Source organism: Bubalus kerabau, chromosome 4 (genome assembly GCF_029407905.1).
Source record: "Bubalus kerabau isolate K-KA32 ecotype Philippines breed swamp buffalo chromosome 4, PCC_UOA_SB_1v2, whole genome shotgun sequence".
NCBI lineage: Eukaryota > Metazoa > Chordata > Mammalia > Artiodactyla > Bovidae > Bubalus > Bubalus kerabau.
In genome coordinates, this window is record NC_073627.1 from 163,525,410 (window position 1) to 163,541,728 (window position 16,319).

General features: G+C 50.5%; 1 pseudogene; it reads right to left on the reverse strand.

Annotated features, from left to right (window-relative positions):
• Positions 1–1,951: 1,951 nt before the first annotated feature.
• Positions 1,952–14,509, reverse strand: LOC129651752 (rho-related BTB domain-containing protein 2-like; annotated as a pseudogene).
• Between the last annotated feature and the right edge of the window lie 1,810 nt (positions 14,510–16,319).

Here is a 16,319-nt window from a genome sequence, read left to right on the forward strand (position 1 = left end):
GTCTGGTTTCCAAGCCTGCCACCTGGAGAACTTGGAGGGGAGGCAGCCATGGCCTTGAGGTCTAGGGCTCAGACACCAAGGGTCACAGTCATTCAAGACCCACTTGACCGGCCACCTCCTGCTCCTTCTCTTGACAAGGCCTTGACCTCAAATCTCTAGGTCTTGGCACCACAAAATTGATGCAGAGGTTCCATTTTGGGGGGGTTTGCTCTATGCCAGATTATTGGAGGTGGAGCCCCCCACACCGGGCCCTGGGACCAAAACCCAGTTCCTCTCCCTAAAGCATCTTTCTTAGATGAGATGACTCCTGAGTGCTGAGGACAGGAGCTCAGTCTCTCTGGCTCCACCTTCATCAGAGGGACCCTGTGTTCTGACTCTAACAAGGGTGTGTGGAGTGAGATACAAATCAGAATCAGAAAAGGGGGACAGGGTCAGTTGTGGCCCAGCTTTCCCCCATGGGGCTGCAAGATACTGTCTTAATCCTCCACCATCCTCCAGTCTCCTCCCTCCTCTTCTCTGGACTGACCTTGGTTTTGCTCCTGTTCAATTCCCCCATTCTTCCCTGTTATCACCAACCAGCACTGGGTAAGGTCACGTACTTCATTATGATCCTTCTTTACAAAGACTCCTATCCTCCATGTCAGTGCCCTTTGCCCTGACCTTTGACCCCTACCGCATCCCACCCCTTCAACACGGTCATATCCTATGGAGTTACCTGCTGAAGTTGACAACAGACTGATTCTCACGATGGGTCCAACACCATGGTGATTCCCGAGCCCACCCTCCCCGCCCCTGCAACCTCATCCCCAGCATGCTGAAGGCCTGCACCGTGCCCTCCAGAGTCAGTCAGTGGGGCCAGGACGTCCTCGGTCACAGCCGGTGACACTGCTTTCCTGAAAAGCATCGGAGTCAATTCTCCCACCTCGACCATTGCCTCATCCACATGGGGTCCCCTGCTTGGCTTTATAAGAATGAGAGCCATCCAGGGTCTTTTTCTGCTTTTCTTCTTTTGAGGGGACAGAGGCCACAATGTTTTTGTCGGTAGTGATTTTGTTCATTGTCTGCGTATTTTTGCAAAATTTACCCTCTCCCCATTAGAAGCTGTGCTGGCCAGCAGCGGGGGGGAGGAGCCCAAAGGAGCATGGGATTGCTGTACTCAGGTCCCATCACCCTCTACTTTCTCTCCCCCTGTTCCAGTGTTTCCTTTTGTTTCCATCTCCAAACCTGAGCGGTAAAGGATGGGGGAAAGAGAAGTTTCTCATTGCACCAAGAAGCACTGCTTCCAGGGCTGAAGCTCTGAAAAACCTCTGCCACCTTCTCAGGCCTGGTTGCCCACAGCCCCGGAAGCAATGCTGGCAGAGGGCAAGCCTTCTGCTTGCGGCTTCTGGCAGCTGCACCACAGAGGTGGAAGCCTGGAGTTGGGCTCTGAAGGCTTAATTTCTACCCTGACTTTTCCAGTGAGGGTTTGAGTAGGCTCCACGTGGAAAGGCCCACAAAGCCTCTATAACCCTTCAAGTCCATAAATGGAGACGTGGGGCCAACAGAGGTAGGACCCTGCCTGCCCACTGCTGCTCCCTGGGAGGGGGCCGCCTGCGCAGACCAGGACACACAGCTTCCCAGCAGGAGAGTTTCCCCTTTGATGCTAGGGTTCTGCGACCCACAGACAAGATGCCACAGTCCTCAGCTCTCTCCCCAATCCCCGCCTCCAAGAGTTGTCTCCCGGCCAGCCATGGAATCAGGACCTCTGCACAGGGCCACTGCTCTGGTCCACGAGGCCAGGCTCCCTCCTCTCTGTGCTGAGTTATGTTGGCTGGTGAGGGCAGCTCCACGCAAAGGGTCCTGGTTATGCGAGTCCTCTGTCCCTGGGAGGTGGAAGGGGCAATGCGGAGGAGCAGAGGGGCAAAGACAAGTGGGGACAACAGCAGCAGGGTCAGAAGAGGGTGGCAGCATCTCAGACCACAGCCGAGGAGGAGGATGGGGACGCCGAGGAGGCGGCCGAAGAGGACGCAAAGGACGGACTATTCCAGAACAGCCAGCGCCGCTTGGGCTGCCGCTTCAGGTGCAGATAGTCCTCCTTCTCACGCTCCTTCCAGGCCCGCTGGTAGTGGTCTTCCTCCTTCAGGTACCAGACGGGTGGCCACCGGTGTTTCTCGAAATACTGCTGGTTTTCTGGGGCAGAACGGCAGTAGAGCTGGGTGAGGAAGACGCAGGAGGAGGGGCAGAGGGACTCCCACCCCTGCCCCGCTGCCATGGAACATGCCTCTGGTCCTCCTAGGCCCACATGCCAACCCCTGGGGACCAGAAGCGGAAGCCCTGCCTTCACTGAGCCCCCAAAGAGAGTCAGTTGCCCAAGGAGTGGAGCCGACAGTCCACACTGGGGAAAGGCATTTCCACTTGCGTTTTTCTTCAAAGGCAGAGGGAAGATCCTATCAAGGCTTGGAGAATAAAGCAGGCTGCAACAACGGATGAGGGAGAAACGGTGAGAAGAGCTGTGGGCAAGAAGATGCTCAGCCTGGCTGGGCCGACAGCAGGTGCAGCTGGCAGAGATGAGGTTCTGAGAGGGGAGGTGTGGGGGGTGGGGGTATGCAGGAGGTCAGATGGGAGGGAAGGCTAGGCTGAGGGGTTTGGTCTTCTTCTAGAAGGTGTGGGGGCTCCACGAAAGTTTGGGGCCAGGGAAGTGAGGCAGTTGGAGCTGTGCTTTAGAAAGAAAATGCTAGAAGGGTGATGAGGAGAGAGCAGGAGTGGGAGACCTGGCAGAGCACTAGTGGGGAGGAGGGTCACAGCAGAGCAGACGGTGCCCAGTGAAGAAACTGGGGGAGGCCAGCCACACCTCTCCCTGGATCCCATGAATCCTGGACCCCTGGCTTCCTGTCAGGCCCCAGGACCTGAGACATCAATTAAGCAGAGACCAAGCTGCAGGGACCCCAGAGGATGCCCAGATCTGTGTTGTCCAAGCTGTGACTTGTGCCCATTCCTAGGTTATGAAATTAATGTCATGAGTCGTGAACAGTATTAAAAACAACTGATGAATTTTTCAATATGTGTACTAGGTCACAAGATACAATGTAATTCTTGATAACCTAGAGGGGTGGGATGTGGGGATGGGAGGGAGGCTCAAGAGGCAGGGGATATATGTATAATTATGGCTGATTTGCATTGTTGTTTGGCAGAAACCAACCAACATTGTAAAAATTAACAAACAAACAAAAATGTTTTTCTTAATGTGGAGTTTGGTCCACAAACATCTAAAAAATACCACCTCTAGTCTGACTGTACCTGTGAAAAGCAGGAGCTCAGAGGGGCAGAGTGAATTGCCCAAGGTCTCTGGTGGGCTGGGGTGGGGGGGCCGCCCTCCCCACCAGTGCTTTTTCCAGGACCCCCTCCGCTGGGCTGGGTGCATGTTTGCAGGCTACTCCCCACCCACAGGGGTCTTTGGCAGCCTCTGGGCGCCCTGGGTCAGAGGCTTGGACCCAAGGAGAGGGAGATGACAAATGCCGCTGGGGATGCTCACCTGGGGACATGGCCTTCATGTCTCGGGGGAACTTGCGACACACATTGTTGTAGTTGGTGCAGATGTGGTGAAGACACCAGTCAGCCGACTGGTACGCACAGTGGAACTGGGAACAGACAGGAGCATGTCTGTGCTGGGACCTCTGGGCCAAGGTCTGCACACAGATGTCTACTTTGGCCTTCAGAGCCAGAGCTTTGGCGCAGGTGGGCAAAGGCCCTGAGTCACAAAGAACCCACCTCGAGAGGCAAGGCCACACAAAACCATGACGGAATGACATGGATTTGCTCCTTGGCCCCACCACCACCACCACCTCACCTGTGACCTGCCCCCAGCAGCCCCAGAAACCCACAGTCCTATGAGGTAGCCTCTTACTGGGTCTGCCCTCCTCAGATCTGACCCCTCATCCTCCATGCTGGACCAGAGCAGCCTGCATTAAGGTGCTGACAACCGGGCTTAGAGAGCTGGCCTCCCAGGCATATCTGCCATATTTTAACTTCATAAACTAATCTTTAGAATGTTTGGCACCCTGAGGGCTGGTAGGGGAGATTTTGCTTGACTGTTTTGGGTGGCTCAGACAGTAAAGAATCTGCCCGCAATGCAGGACACCTGGGTTCAATCCCTGGGTCAGCAGGATCCCCTTGAGGAGGAAATGGCAACCCACTCCAGTATTCTTGCCTGGAGAATCCCATAGACAGAGGAGCCTGGCAGGCTAAAGTGCACGGGGTCGCAGAGAGCCAGACATGACTGAGCAACTGACACTATCACTTGGGAAAATGGAGGAAGGAAGTCCATCTTAGATGGAGAGTCCCCAGTGTGCCTTAAATGACCCCAGCAGGCAGCAACCACGTCTATACAGGGCTCTGGTTTCCCTCTCCGGCCCAACGGTTGCCTGAAGTCTCCGTCCCTTCCTGCCACAGCCAGCCTCTTCTCTTGGCATGTTGGGGTGAATCCTCTGGCCTGCAGGATAAGATGGGTCTGCCCACTGGGGGAACCAAGTCTGTCAATGGGTTTCCTTCCTACCCACCACCTCCCGAACCCTCCCCATTTGCTGCCAACAGGCAGAGCCCAGAGCTGAGAATGTTGGAGAGATTCCTTCCCTGTCATCCTACCTGAGCCAGTTCCAGGAACACAAGGACGTCCCCGTCGATGTCCACCATCATCTGAGTTGCTTCCATCAGCCCAGTCACTGTGTACTGCTCTGTGACACACACACAGCCAGGAATGGGCTGAAGAACCACAGGAGTGGACAGGCACTTGTTTATCCCCGCCCCGACCCCAGCAGGGGCCCACAGCAGGGCAAAGAGAGGTCCAGAGCAAGTCTCAACAGGCCAGGAAAGGCTACAGGAGATTTAAGTCGGCTCCTACCAGTGAGAAAACCAGGATTGGAGCAAGACTTTCCCACTGGAGAGGAGGTGGGAAGTGAAGGCGGAGACTAGAATAACCTATGAAGTTTTTTAAGCTACATATGTTGCAGCAAGGAGTTATACAGGTGGGGTGAAAGCCCCCAACCCTGAGAATCAGCCATTGATACTGATGGGAGGGGGTATTAAATCTCAAATTTGCTGAGAACTATAGATTAGAACTAAGGATTAAATCAAGTTGTTCATTTTAATTTAAATTTTGTAACAAATTGTGTACTAACCTTGCATTTCATGTTAAGACCTTTCTAGGGAAGAAGTAAACACTGAGTTCTGAATTTTAACTGTAGCAGTATAAACTGATAAAGTATTTTATCTTTAAAAGTAATATGTCTCAGCTGAGTCCATGGGAAAAAACCTAGAAACAACAGCCATCCCAATAGCAAAAGCATTGCTAATGCAAATACTGTAGCCTTGAAATCCCATTTCCAACTACAGGAAGCCAAGACTTCTTAGAGAAATGGCTGATACCGGGTATGGGGCAGGAAATGTACACAATGAACCTGGCACATCTTGTCATTCCTGAGCATCGAAAGCTCCTCTAGAGACTTTGCAGCCAACTTGAGAAGACTTCTACAGGTTAAAGGAACAGCAGAGTATCTGAGTTTCCATAAAGCTAATTGCAATGATTTAAAACCGATAGCTGGAATCAAGATTGCCGGGAGAAACATCAGTAACCTCAGATATGCAGAGGACACCATCTTTATGGCAGAAAGCAAAGAACTAAAGAACCTCTTGATGAAAGCGAAAGAGGAGAGTGAAAAAGTTGGCTTAAAACTCAACATTCAGAAAACTAAGATCATGGCATCCGGTCCCATGACTTCATGGCAGATAGATGGGGAAACAATGGAAATACTGAGAGACTTTATTTTGGGGGGCTCCAAAATCACTGCAGATGGTGACTGATGCCGTGAAATTAAAAGATGCTTGCTCCTTGAAAGAAAAGCTATGACCAACCTAGACAGCATATTAAAAAGCAGAGACATTACTCTACCAACAAAAGTCCATCTAGTCAAAGCTATGGTTTTTCCAGTAGTCATGTATGGATGTGAGAGTTGGACTATAAAGAAGGCTGAGTGCTAAAGAATTGATGCTTTTGAATTGTGGTGTTAGAGAAGACTCTTGAGAGTCCCCTGGACTGCAAGGAGATCCAACCAGTCAATCTTAAAGGAAATCAGTCCTGAATATTCACTGGAAGGACGGATGCTGAACCTGAGACTCCAATACTTTGGCCACTTGATGTGAAGAACCCACTCATTTGAAAAGATCCTGATGCTGGGAAAGATTGAAGACAGGAGAAGGGGACGACAGAGGACGAGATGGGTGGATGGTATCACTGACGTGATGGACATGAGTTTGAGTAGGCTTCAGGAGTTGGTGATGGACAGGGATGCCTGGCATGCTGCAGTCCATGGGGTCACAAAGAGTCGAACACGACTGAGCAAGTGACCTGAACTAAAAACCAATAGAGTATGTTCAAGTCCAAAAATTCATAATCACATGTAATATTAATAAAAAATCAACTGGTCACTCTCAAAGGATGATAGGAAACAAATGTGTGTCTTGAAAACTGGTAAACAGGGACTTCCCTGATGGTCCAGTGGCTAAAACTCTACACTTCCAATGCAGGGGACCCAGGTTCAACCCCTGGTAAAGGAGCTAGATCCCACATGCCACAACTAAAGATCCTTCATGCCACCACTAAGACTCCACTGCAGCCAAATAAGTACATGAATATGAGAGAAAAGAAAAACAACTGGTAAATTAAAATGCCACATATTCACCTGCCTTTCCTACATGAACTATTCTACTGGGAAATCAAACTATAGGTGAGGGAAAGTTTCCCTCCTTTTGAAAGTATTCTAACAGATTAAAAAAGAAAAAAAAAGACCTGGAATATTACCATTTCACAACACTTAATAAATAAATGGATCCAGGCAATAAAACTCAAAGGCTGCTAACACCACAAAAAGAGAGAAAAGCATATGATCTATGTTTCTTGATGAAAAGCAGAAACAGCCTACAAAATGTAGTCTCACCAAAAGAAGACTGGATCTAATCTAGCCTCTAGACCTGAAGGCCAGTTGATAGGAAGGAAACATGGTGGATACAGAAAGGCGATCAGTAAATAAATCTAGGTTCCCTGGATCAGAGGGTTTTTCCAACATATCACAAGGGAAATTTCTGTTTTTGTTTTTAACAGACAAGGTACTTACAGATTAAAAAAAACCTTAAAAGATATACAAAAAATAAAACCATGCTATAGTGTTTCAGGATGCACACTTGGATGACATAACTATGAAGAAGAGTAAGGAAAAGCACTCATCAAATCTTAGCGCATTAGGCAGAACGGTTACTCTGGGGTGGGGAGGGCCTATGGTTGAGAGGGACAGACTGGGGGCTCCGGTGTGGCGAGCAAGGGCCACTTTGGTTTGTAATAATTTATTAAGATGAACACATATTACATGTTTTGTGCAATATTTAACATTTTAAAAATTAAGCTTAAACTAATAACTTCATAGTAAGCTTATATCACAAAACATGTCACTTATTATACAACATTTGGCATTTTCCACTGTTCCTTGACAAGGTACATAGAAACATATTTGTTAAAGATGATTTTTAGCGATTATGAAGCATTTCAAAGGAAAGGCCATTCAATGTTATTTTCTATAAGCCTTTCCATGCAGCAGTGAGAGGTAACATTTTTAATGGCTACCTTGCAAAATCCATCCACGTGTGCTTAACCAGTGTGCCTGTTTGACTTGTTTCTGATTGCTTGCTATGATGAAACAAACTTAAAGAAACACCTGAATACATTTTTTTTTCATTTGGGCCATTTCTTTGCAGCAAGTCTTTCAAAAGTTATTTAGTCTAAGAGTTTAGACTGTTTTCTGTGTTCTGGGAATGCTGTACCACTTTTTCAAATTGTTGCAGCTGTGATCTTATTTATTTTTTATTTACTTATTGGTGGCATCACTCAGCATGCGGGATCTTAGTTCTCTTACCAGGGATCGAACCCCTGCCCCCTTCAGTGGAAGTGCAGCCTTAACCACCAGACCACCAGGGAATTCTGCAGTTGAAATCTCTAGAAGCCTCTTACTCCCTGCCCTAAAGCCCTCAGTGTCCCCTGGCCTGCCTCTGCAGTCTCAGCTCTTAATATTTGATTCTGGTCTATCATTTCCACCTCTTCCAGGGACCAGGCGCCACTTTTCAACTCATTTATCATCATAGGATCGCTGCTTCCCTCATAGCCAAGTCCCAATCTTGATCATCTGCCAAGGGACACAGCAGGTCTAACACCAGGTCCTTCCCTGAACCTCAGCTCAGTATCTGAGGCTTTGCTCTCTGCCGCCGACCCACCCAAGGACATTAACCTGGACATCAATGCCAGTACAGGTACCAACACCAACATCAAAGGAACGCACATGCTGACTCCAGCTCAGGAGCTCCACCTGTCGGCGGGCACCAAGGGCTCCAGACGGCTTCTCATCTGCACTGCACCATCTCTCCTCCTGCCCTGGCACCCCAAGCGCTGCTCCTTGGTCTCCCTCCTGCCGCAGTCCCTGCTCCACCTAAGCCTCTGGGGTTGGTCCATCCTGAAACCTGAGCTCTAGCTCACAGGATCTTCCAGGAATCAAAGAATTAGGAGTGACCAACAATAAGGTCAATGTTTACTGTGTTTCTAGAAGAAGAAAGAGAAAGGGAAGGTGGAAGAGAAGAAGGAAATGAGAAAGGGGAAGAAAAAGGAAAGGCAGAAGGAGGAGATGCAAGGGTAGGAATGAGGAATGGTGTTCTGTTCTTTTTGGCTTCTTAAGCTTGCCTGAGTGTGGCCAAGCTGAGAACCTCGAGCCCTGGCATCTACTGGTGCCCACTTGCTGCACCGCAATAACCTCTAGAGAGACCTATAAGGTGACCCCACCAAGCATCCCTCTCACACATCTCTTTACATCCACGTCCTCACCGCAACCCCAATATGCACCGATGTATCTCACGCTATGTTAACATATACCCTTGGTGCTGGTGGCCTGTCCCCTAGGAGGAGACAGGTGAGAGAAGAAATCATGACTCCCAGGGGATCCCCTGACTCCTCCTCCTCCTCCCTGGAGGCTCTTCCCCTGGGCTTAGCTACCTGTGAGAGTGACCAAGTGCGGCAGGCAGAGGCGGTTGGCCAGGATGATGAGTTTCATGTCGTCCAGGTCAGGGCTGGAGGTGAACATGCCAGTGTACAGGTACTCCAGCACAGCCCGCATGCAGCTTTTGCTTGTCTAAGGAAATACCACCTGTGGATGGGAAGGAATGGAGCAGGCTGCAGCAAGGTCCAGCTTTAGGGAAAGAGCAGCAGTTCCGAAGAACTCAGAAGGCTCTGGCCTGGACAGTTGGTCTCCCATAGACAGGCTGCCACCCCTCTGCGGTCCCTGGACCTGCTCAGAACCCCTCCTTCCCTAAAGGCTAATCTCCCACACCAACAGCCTGCAATGAACCCATCTGCTGAGCACCTGTGAGCAGGGCTCCAACAGCTTTTAAAAGGACCTGGACTCGCGTTAGCATCTTTCTGGTTTGGAGGAACCATGAAGGAGTCCTTCTGGTCACCTGCACCCAGCCCCACTCTATCCTTCGGGGAGCAGTGCAAATGGGATGTGGATGAATGGAGCGAACACCAGCTGGTCTCTCTGGGCTGCTCAAAGCTACAGCTCTGGGCCTCTGGGATCTCTCCAGAGCAGGACCAACACAAAAACTGCTTTCTCATCAGCCGCCAGCCTCTCCAGGCTGCACTGGGAATTGGCTGGAACTTTACAGATGCTTCTGTGGCTCTGAAGAGTTCCCATCTCACACTTTGCACATCTCAACCCACTCATGCTTCAGGGAGCAGAGGCAACTCAAACCTCGAACTCTCCTCTTCACCTCCCAGAAGGACTCCCTTTCCAGTGTGTGCTAAGTCGCTTAAGTCATGTCCGACTCTGTGTGACCCTATGGACTGTAGCCCGCCAGGCTCCTCTGTCCACGGGAATCTCCAGGTAAGAATACTGGAAAAGGGTGCCCTTCCCTCCTCCAAAGGATCTTCCAGACCCAGAAATCTTAGGAAATCCCTTCTCAGGGTTATAGGATGCTATGCTCTAACATTCTTTGTTCAGCTTTTCATTCAAGTGCTTGCTGAGCACTGGCTAAGGGACCAGAGCTGAGAAGGGTACTCAGCAGAAATAAAAGACCTCATCCCCATACTCAAGGGAAACCTCAGATCAGCTGGAGAAACTTGGTGTGGACCCTTGGAACTTTAAGTAGATTCACAAAGGAGGACACTGTTAATTACAAGGCTGAGGGATGGACAGTCAGTGTCAGAGTTCAGAGAAGGGCAGAAAGGAGATCAGACTTGAACTCCAGTCTTGATTTGGCTAGAACTCCCACTGACTCCTGATGTTTCCTCTTAGTAATTTTCTACCCTCTGACTCCCACCCTACACCTTGACTATAAACCCCACTTGATCATGCTCAATTAAGAATTAAAACCACTTCTATACTGAGGTCTCTCTTCCCCTATTGCAATAGTTTCTGAATAAAAATCTGTTCTTACTGCTTGAAGAAAAAAGTTTTTTCTCAACTATAGAGCTAGGATGTGACCATAATTGTCCATCTTGGTATACTGCAAAGTCCATGACTATAGGAGCCATCTCATAAACTTCTCTTGGGCCCATCACTTGGTGGTTTGTATAGAGTTAAGGCTGAAGGAAGTACTGTGAAGTAACAGATGCCTCAGATGGAAAGGGAGTAAACCTCTCTCCCTCCCAGCCGTTTCCATCCTAGCCTTACCTCCCTGGTGGAACTCTCCACAAGTGGCCCCCCAAACATGGCAGCCATCCAGTCACAGCTAGAAATCAACAGGGGCTTGTGGGTGCTGATGGTGCCATCGTCCAGGATGAAGGTCACATCTGTTGGGTGAGAGAAGATGCATCACGTGAGGATGGGGTGAAAGAATATGGGACAACCAGCCCCACGGGTCGACACTGCTCCAAGATGACTGCTTCCTCCTGAAGCCACACTCTGTGAGCACCACATGACCACAATCTCAAGCTGGGGGCTCTAGGTTTCAGGAGCAGAGCCGCAGTATCTCCAGGACATCAGTGGCTGAGATGACTCAGAATGCTATTCGGACCAACCCAGATTCTGCAGAAAGAGCCTGGAGGGAAGTCCCCTGCCTTTGGGACACCAGCTCCTAAGCCTGTTTCATACCTGAGAAGGTGCCTTTGGCCAAGCACTCCTTAACCCGGTTGGTCCGGCGGACATGGAAGGCCTTGGTGATCTCCTGGTTCATGAAGGCCTCGTTGTTGAGGATGTTGGCCACCATCAAGTGCAGATCAAAGACCTCAAGCAGCTCAGCGATGTGGGCGATGTGCATGAGGTCTCGCTCATTCTCGTCCAGCTCCCCTGTGTACAGGTACTTGAGAACAGTCTGGAACGGCCCTGGCTGGATGGAGTTGTCCATTTTCACCACCACCATCAGCCGGGATTTATAAGTCAGTGGGTCTTCTGTCATCTCTTCCTGGATGCTCACAAAGGCTCGGCTCCAGGAAGACAGCACTCGACCCCGCCCAGGCAGGTACCCTGTCCCATTGCCCCGTAAGATCCCGTCGCTAGTGGATGCCAGGAGCCCAACAGGCCCAGAGCCCCCGCCCTCCTCCACGCTCTCACACACGTCAAAGCTCGCTGCCCGGAGCAGGAAGTCCCGGCCATGGTGGTGGTGGTGGTGTTGATCAGGGTGACCCCGGTGGTCCTCTGAGCGGGGACCCCCTGACTCTGAGGGTCCCCCAGCTCCCCCTCACTCAGGTCCATGAGGAACAGGTCGTAGAACTTGGAGGAGGATGTGGAGAGGTAGATCTTGTGGGCGAAGATGCGCACCCGCTCCTGAAGCACAAGGATGACATCTGCACACAGCGGGTCCTCCAGGAGGTGGGCGGGGCACTCCTCGCTGCTGGAGGGGGGGTCGGGCACCACAATGAGCAGGGGCGGCGGCCTGGGGGGCAGGAAAGGTGCCTGTAGCAGGGGCTGCTGCACATTGCGGAGGTGGGACTTCCAGAACTGCAGGTGCCGGCGGGAAATAAGCGCTGCCCGGATGGCGTTGTCGAAGACATTCTTGATACCGAACTGCGCCCACACTCGTCTCGTAGTAGGGGATACCGAGCTCCTTGGCCATCTCTCAGCCCTTCTCTGGGGGAAGGATCTCATTGGGCTTCATGGGCCTGGCACGTTCAAGAAGGGAAGCCAAATTCATGTCGGTGGTGGAGGGCTGGGGGGCAGGGAGATGCATTCCCCCGATCCTGTGTGTTTTTCTCCTGACTGGGGGCGTCCCTGCTGAGGATCTGGGTCTAAGCCCCGTTCCTGCCCTGCTCATTTCCACTCCCTTTCTCCTCTGTTTGGCCAGATCCTACCATTCTTTCAAGGCTGACTTCTAAGCCCTTCTTCTTCCAGGAAGCCCTCCATGGTAGGTAGGCCTCTATGGCAGGCCTGGGTGATCTCCCCGGCTCAGAGTAGTGGGAGGGCTGACTGCCTCTCTGGCAATTAGCATGCTGGTTTTTAACATATTCACCTATCCAGTTCGTCTCCCAGCAAAATTATAAGCTCCTTTCATACAAAGATTACCTGTCCTTCTCCTTCTCTCCTCATGATGCTTAGCCCAGTATTGCCCACTCAGTGTGTAATAGATGGATGGATGGATGGATGGATGGATGAAAGAAAGATCATTCTAACTGGCCCCCTATGTGAATCTCCTTCAAATGGAGGGAGAGAAGTGAGGCTCTGTGCATTCTCTCAGGGCTGAGCAGGGAGTTGAGAGACACACAACCTCCCTCCACCCCCTCTTCCCCTTCCCCATCTGCCACCTTTCCCTCCCTAGGCACCAGGACTCCCTACCTAGCCAGGGTCTCCTGGCCCTATTGACAGCATCCAGGTCAGCGTAACGCAGGTCCAGCTGGCAGCCCACCAAGATGACAGGTGCTCGGGGGCAGAAGTTCTTGATTTCTGGGTACCACGTGGTCTTGACATGGTGGAGGGAGTTGGGGTTGGCAACGGAGAAGCACAGAACCACCACATCAGATCTGGGGGTGGGAGAGAGTGAGGTTATAGGCAAAAAAAGCTAGTGATAGGTTCCCTGCTGCTGGAACAAGGGAGAACACATACCCAACGGCACCCCTACACTGCAATCCCACAAATGTCATATGGATCGGCTCACATGATCTTCCCCAAAACATTTAATCATAGCACCTCCTATTTCTATACCCCCAAGTTAGCACTTGAGAGCTTTCAAAGACTCTTGGGTTGACCTCACAGCTCTCTTGAGATTTAGACATGACCACTTTTACCATCTCATCTGAGAAAACTCATCTCAGAACAGCCTTCCTAATTGCTCAAAGTCCCAGCGTTACTGGTTAACAGGGGAGAACTGAAACCTGGCCTCCTGATTGCAAAGCCGGCTCCCTGCCCAGCCCGGGCTGCCTTCCCGTCAAGGGTCTCCCAAGGCTGTTTTCTCCACTCCTTCCTCCCAGTTTCACAGAGTGAAATTCCTTTAACTCAGTTTCACAGAGTGTCCTCATACCTCGGGGAAAAACCCCACCCACTTGGCTCCCTGCAGGCAGCGGGGGCCTTCCCTACCTCCCATAAGCAAAGTGCTGGTCTTTGTGGTGGTCTCCGAAGGTATCCCAGAGGTGGAGAGACACGCTCACATTGTCCACCACGTCTCGGGAACATTCTAGCATCTGGTGGGGGTGGGAGGGGGGGTGGGACAGGGAGGAGGGGGGGAAGCGAAGGCAATGGTTCCTGGGGACCCTGCATGCCAACTTGGGGTGGGGTTAGCTCACTCCTGGGTCCCACAGCATGGGGGCTGAAGGGACAACTAGTGTCTCCCTCTGTGTGTCCTAGAACACCTGAGTCCCCTAACAAGAGCTGGCCAGGACAGAAGAGACTCCAGAGGGCAGACAGTCACGAGAGTGATGCGATCTCCCAAGGAGCCCATCCTTGTTCCCAGCTGTACCTGCCATCAGATGTTTCCCAGCCTTGGGTCTTTGGGTATCATTAGCCAGCAGTTTCTTTTCTCCTGGCAGCTCTCATCTCTCCAAAGCACCACCCCTTTCCCAGCTCCAGGGCTTCCCATTACTGGGGTCTATGTTACACAAGATGCCCCAGGCTTCTGCTCAGACAAACACAAAAGGCTGGGGACTCCTCCCCTGGAGTGGGCTCCCTTCAGGCCTCTCCCAAGGATCTGTGCTCTTCAGCTGCCTCTACTCAACCTTTAAAGGGCTTCCGTGAGCTCAGCACAGGGCCCTTCTGGAGAGATCCCTGGGGAAGAAGCCCAGATGAATGAGGCCATAGACTTGCAAACTTACCTCTTGCCATACCCAATACTGGTCAATGGCCCAAACCGTGGGCACGTGGGTAGCAAGCAACTGGTACTGGGTGAGGGTGGCATTGCAGGCCCAGGCACAGATAAGCCTGGTCTTGCCCACAGCATTGTCCCCCACCACCACACACTTGATGGTCTCTACGTTTGGCCTTTCATAATGCATGTCAGAATCCATTAATTGGGACCTGAGGGAGAGAAGAGAAGCAGTCAAGACAACTTCGCACACCAGCCCCTGAGGGCCAGGGCCAGCAGCTCTTCTCTGCCGGGGCTGCCCCCTCTCTGAGCATTTGAGCAGAGAGGAGGACAAATGAGTGGGTAGCTTTCCGGGCACAGGCTCCACATGGGCCCGAGGAAACCGGAGTCCCTTCAGGCTGAGAGGCACAGCTCCACTGGGTGAATCTCTGGTCTTCCTCCTGGTGTCTCCATCCTCCAGCAGCAGGGCTTCTGGTTGGGGAATGCCAGAGAGAGATCCCAAGGCGGAGTCTGCTCGGGGGCTGGTCCCCACTCTCCAGGGAAGAGAGGTGTCTGCCTAGGCAGCTCATTTATCATCTGCTCTCCTTCTCCAGCTTTGTCTTAATTTTATTTCTTCTTCAGGTCCCATTCCAGCTCATGTCTACACCCCTTCCCCACAGTATATGGTGATGTATTTTATAACTTAGAAAAATTCTGTATCCCTAAAACACATAGTGTTTCTTTTGTGGAAAAAATATTTATGAATGAGATTGTATGATATTGTGGCAGGAGGTTGGGTGGAGGACAGTAGAGAAGTATCAGTGAGTATAAATTTCATATTTTGTACCCAGCACATAGCTCGACACTTAGATATTATTCCATTAAAAAAGAAAGAAAGAAATCACCTAGACCTGCATTCTGGTTTCATGTCTATTGGTAAAGAGCTGCAGGCACTCAGAGAGGCAGGTTTCCTCTCAGATTCCTCCTCTGTGAAGTAAAGGTTTCTACATTATGATCTTGAGTTTTTTCCCTAGCTCCTGCTTTCTGATTTTAAATGTAGTATCTCCTGTAAATGTGTGATTGCAGAAATCCTCTGGTTCTGGGGAGTCTGAAGAACAGAGTATCACCTAAACATCAGTGTGTCATGGCTGTGATATTTCTATACTGATGCCCCAATATGTTTTTGGCCAGATACTGAAGCAGCCTAACTTCAGCCATAAAGTACAAACATTGCAGATATTTCAAACACTGCAATGCCTCTATGATGCACAATGCCCCATGTCATTTCTCCTGCTTATTGACAATGCCTCATCATTGTTGTATAAATATGCATACCCTGTTGCATTCCCCATTTATTTCTAGTTCTCATTCCTATGATTTACAGCCATTAGGACTTGGCAAAAAGAGTAATGAGAAGGAAAATACATTATTCTTAGCTTGTGAGATTTACTAAAAGATGCTTACTCCTTGGAAGGAAAGTTATGACCAACCTAGACAGTGTATTAAAAAGCAGAGACATTACTTTGCCAACAAAGGTCCGTCTAGTCAAGGCTATGGTTATTCCAGTGGTCATGTATGGATGTGTGAGTTGGACTATAAAGAAAGCTGAGCGCCGAAGAATTGATGCTTTGAACTGTGGTGTTGGAGAAGACTCTTGAGAGTCCCATGAACTGCAAGGGGATCCAACCAATCTATCCTAAAGGAGATCAATCCTGGGTGTTCATTGGAAGGACTGATATTGAAGCTGAAACTCCAATACTTTGGCCACCTGATGTGAAGAACTGACTCATCTGAAAAGACCCTGATGCTTGGAAAGATTGAGGGAAGGAGGAGAAGGGGACAACAGAGGATGAGATGGTTGGATAGCCTCACCGACTCAATGGACATGGGTTTGGGTGGACTCCAGCAGTTGGTGATGGACAGGGAGGCCTGGTGTGCTGAAGTTCATGGGGTCACAAAGAGTCAGACACAACTGAGCAACTGAACCGAACTGAACTGAACTGTGAGGTTTACAGAGGGAGAAGGCAGGCTTGTTAATATTCTGTTCA